Source organism: Oryx dammah, unplaced genomic scaffold, assembly GCF_014754425.2.
Source record: "Oryx dammah isolate SB20612 unplaced genomic scaffold, SCBI_Odam_1.1 HiC_scaffold_2, whole genome shotgun sequence".
NCBI classification, from domain to species: Eukaryota; Metazoa; Chordata; class Mammalia; order Artiodactyla; family Bovidae; genus Oryx; species Oryx dammah.
Window position 1 is genome coordinate 85,618,616 of NW_024070186.1, and position 4,982 is coordinate 85,623,597.

Genomic DNA, 4,982 nt, shown 5'->3' on the forward strand with positions numbered 1-4,982 from the left:
CCACTTTCTTCAAGTTCAGTCTGAATTTGGCAATAAGGAGTTCATGATCTGAGCCACAGTCAGCTCCTGGTCTTGTTTTTGCTGACTGTATAGAGCTTCTCCATCTTTGGCTGCAAAGAATATAATCAATCTGATTTCAGTGTTGACCATCTGGTGATGTCCATGTGTAGAGTCTTCTCTTGTGTTGTTGGAAGAGGGTGTTTGCTATGACCAGTGCGTTCTCTTGGCAGAACTCTATTAGCCTTTGCCCTGCTTCATTCTCTACTCCAAGGCCAAATTTGCCTGTTACTCCAGGTGTTTCTTGACTTCCTACTTTTGCATTCCAGTCCCCTATAATGAAAAGGACATCTATTTTGGGCATTAGTTCTAGAAGTTCTTGTAGGTCTTCATAGAACTATTCAACTTCAGCTTCTTCAGCATTACTGGTCGGAGCATAGACTTGGATTGCCATGATACTGAATGGTTTGCCTTGGAAACGAACAGAGATCATTCTGTCATTTTTGAGATTGCATCCAAGTACTGCACAACATTTTAAATTCCATTGTGATTTCTTCTTTGAGATATGGATTATTTAAAAACATAGTAAATATTAACATGTTTTCCCCTGGTGTTGGGAACAAGAGGAGAGAAGGATATGTCCATCCTTCATTTCTATTTGACATCCTCCAGAAGGTCCTAAATAGCATGAGGCAAAAGAAAAAAAAAAGACTTAAGAATTAGAAAGTAAGAAGTAAAACTGTCATTCACAGACAATATGGTTGTGCATGCAGAAAATCAAAAGAATCTACAGATGAATTACTAAAATTAAAAGTAAATTTAGGGTGCTGAATAAAAGGATAAATTTATAAAAATTGCCAATATTACTATTTAACAGCAGCAATAGGGAAAATTTTTTAAATGTCATTTACAATAGCATCAATAAACATCAAATACTTAGAATTAAGTCTAAAGAAATATATGCAAAAGGTCTACAGAGAAAGGTGCAAGACGTGATTGAGAAAAACTGAAGAAAATTTAAAAGTTTTTCTCATATTTATGAATTAGATGACTAAATATTATAAAGATATCAATGTAACCCTAATCAACATCCTAGCTAGTATTATTATAAGAATTAGTAAGCTTATTGTAAATTTTATATGAAAATGCAAATGGTTCAGAACAGCCCATTCTTGAAGAACAGACGTAGAAGACTCACTATGTGATATTAAGGCTTATTATATAAAGCTACAATAACTAAGACTGTGGTATGGGCACAAGAGTAGATAAACAGATAAATGGGACAGAATAGAGGACAGAAATAGAAGCTTATAAATATGGAAACTTGATTAATGACAAAGGTGCACTGCAGAGTAGTGAGAACAGGACAGTCTTGGTAATAAATGGAACTGGGTCAACTGCATATCCATATGAAGGAGAAATGAATCTGATCTCTTCTTCAGACTCATCAAAAAGCTATTTCTAGATGCGTTGCAAATCTAAATGTGATAGATAATGTAAGAAAGCTTTTAAAGAGAAAAAGAACATTTTCATAACCTTGGGAAAAGGAAAGATTTCATATGTAAGATGAAATGAAAACATTGATAAATTGGACTACATTAAAATTAAGAACATCTGTTCATCAAAACATCATTAAGAGGGCAAAAAGGCAAGCCACAGAGTGGAATAAGATATGTGCAATGTGTATATCTGACAAAGGACTCTGAGTAAATAATTAACTGATCAATCAATAAGAGAAAAAAGCAGATCCAATAGTAAAATGGGCAAAAGATGTGAATGGGCCAGTAGATATCCAAAAGAGCAATAATTATATGAAAAGGTGATCAGTTTCATGGAAACTAGAAAATACAAACTAAAACACACCCACCAGAATGGCTAGCATCTTAAAAACTGACAATATGAGGTGCTGATGATGTATGGAACAACTGAGACTCTCATACACTGCACATGAGAATAAAAATTGGTACAACCATTTTGCAAAACTAATTGGCTACATGTGTAAACTTGACTATCAGCACAGCTTGTGACTCAGCAATTCCATCTCTAGATATATACCCAACAGGAATTCTACACTGAAAGACATGTACAAGAACGTTCATAGCAGCATTATCTATAATAGCCCACAAATGGGAACAACTCAGATGTCTAACAACAATAGAATATATAAGTAGATGGTGATATATTCATACAATGGAATACCATACAAAAATAAAACTGCTTCACTCAACGACAAGGATAACTCTTCCAAACATAATGGTAAGCAGAAGGAACCAGTCAAAAAATAATACATACGTCTAGCCATGACAGAGTAACTGGTACCAGGCTAAACCTCCTGCAATAAGAAATTAGATGACTGCACAATATATATGAAATAATATATATGTCTTCAGTCATTGGACCATAGGCAGCCCAGGAGAGGGATTTCTGAAAGAAAGGAAAAGTGAAGTGAGCACTACAATTTTCCTAGCTTTCTGCCTGGTGGCATTTACCAAATAAGAAGGGGGATTCCAAGTAAAGCATGACAGACTTGCTGAGCTGAGGAGAAAAGAGTCAGAGCTTGTAGAGAGTGAGGCAACTAAAATTTCTGGAACCAGACTACAAGAGAGATGGGAGCATATATGTGCAAAGAAGGAGATCCAGAAATCTGTGTAGGAGTGCCAGTGTGTCTTTTCCAAATATGAAGTCAAGGAAAGAAACCTGTAGGGGAGAATCTTTCCTTGTCTCTTCCTACCTTCCTACCAACCTTTGGTGTTCCTTGGCTTTAGCTGGAGGACTACAATCTGCCTTTGTCCTCACAGTGGCAACCTGCCATTGTGTGTGTCTGTCTTTTCTCTTCTTATAAAGACACTTGCTATGGTCTGAAAGTGTTCCCCCCAAATTCTTATGTTGAAACCTAACTCCAGAGGAGATGTGGAGACTTTGGAAATGTGCTTAGGTCATGACGGTGGAGGCCCCATGAATGGGATTAGTAAGTTTTACAGTAGGAGCTTTATAAAAGAGGCTCCAGAGAGATCCCCAACCCCTTCTACCACTTGAGGACACAGGAAGAAGAGGCCAGCCAGGAAATAAGTGTGTCCCCACAGGAAGGCAGCCATGCTGGTACCTGATCTTAGAGCTCCCGGCCTCCAGAACTGTGAGAAACAGTGTCTGCTGTGTACAAGCTATCCAGTCTGCAGTGTCTTGTTGTAGCAAGCAGCCTGTAGGGGCTAAGGCGACACTAGTCTGAGTGCTGTGTTAAGGACTCACCCTACCCCAACCTGACCTTTTTCACTTGCAAATGTCTTTTTATTTCATCTTCATGCTGAAGGGTACTATTACCAATCGTGGGTTGGTAGTTTTTTACCCCTTGTTTTTGTTTGGTTTCATCAGTTTCAAGATGATAGTTCAATTTCTCCTGACTGGTATTTTTTCTGAGAAGTCAGCAGTAATGTTTATCTTTGTTTCTCTGTATTTAATTTATCATTTATTCTTTGGTGCTTTCTGTTTGTTTATAATGCTGTGTATTTTATTTTATTTTGGCCATTGCATACAGCTTGTGAGATCTTAGTTCCCCGACCAGGGATTGAACCTGGGCCCTATCAATGAGAGCACAATGTCCTAACCACTGGACCACCAGGGAATTCGCTATTCTTTTGAGCTTTTAAAATATTCTCCTCAAAATCACTGTTTTTCAACTTGATTTTTTTGTGCTTTGGTATCAGTTTTGTCAGTATTACTGGCAAATTAAAATTATATTTAAGTGTACAACATGATGACTTGATATAGATATACACTGTGAAAGGAGTCCCCAATCCAGTTAATTATCACAACTATCACCTCTTTCTTTCTCTTCCTATCTGTCTCTCTTTTTCTTTCCTTCTTGGTGAGAACATTTAAGTTTTACTGTCTTAGTAAATTTCATTTATACAATACAGTGTAATCAACTATAGTCACATTGGTATGCTTTTCCTTATGTATATTCTGCTTGGACTTCTTTGAACTTCTTGTAATTTAATGTGTCACTAAATTTGAAAATATTTCTGACATCAAATGGCTTTTGCTGCTTCCCTCTCTTGTTGGAACTCCAGTACACATATGTCAGAACTCTTTATATCGTCTCACACATTACTGAGGCTCTAGTTAGTTATTTTTCAGCCTTACTTCTCCGTGCTTCAGTTTAAAAGGTTTCTAGTGCCCTGTCTTCAGACCCATTGCTGCTTTCATCTCCAGTGCCTAATTTACCCAGTAAATTTTTTAATACATTTTAAAAAATATAAATTCATTTATTTTAATTGGAGGTTAATTACTTTACAATATTGTACTGGTTTTGCCATACATCAACATGAATCCACCAAAAAATATGGAACGCTTCACGAATTTGCATGTCATCCTTGCGCAGGGGCCATGCTAATCTACTCTGTATCGTTCCAATTTTAGTATATGTGCTGCCAAAGCAAGCACAATATATTTTTTTTAATGCTATTTTTTTTGGCTGTGTTGGGTCTTTGTTTCTGCACGTGGGCTTTCTCTAGTTGCAATGTGAGGGCTTCTCATTGCAGTGGCTTCGGATTTAGCAGAGCACGGGGCTCTAGAGCATGCAGGCTGCAGTAGCTGTGGTACATGGGCTTATTTGCTCCACAACATGTGGAATTATCCCAGACCAAGGATCAAACCTTGGTCCCCTATATTGGCAGGCAGACTCAACCACTGGACCACCAGTGAAGTCCAACCTAGTAAATTTTAAATTTTAGATTTTGCATTTTTCAGCTCTAGGAATTCCATTTGGCTCATGCATTAGTCTACTGGGGCTGCCATAATAGAATACCACAGACTGGATGGCTTAAACAGCAGGAAATTGTTTGTCACATTGCTGGAGGCTAGAAGTCCAATAACAAGGTGTTGATAGGTTTGGTTATCCCCTGAAACCTCTCACCTTTGCTTGCAGATGGCTGCCTTCTCACTGTGTCCTCACATGGCCTTTCTCTCATGTGTGTACCTCCCTGATG

At 37.7% G+C, this 4,982-nt stretch overlaps 1 non-coding gene across 1 annotated transcript; it reads right to left on the bottom strand.

The window, feature by feature from the left end:
- Window positions 1-4,330: 4,330 nt before the first annotated feature.
- On the bottom strand, window positions 4,331-4,437 carry LOC120860229. The gene has a single exon (XR_005720272.1). It is a non-coding gene; the product is annotated as a U6 spliceosomal RNA (small nuclear RNA).
- Window positions 4,438-4,982: the final 545 nt, after the last annotated feature.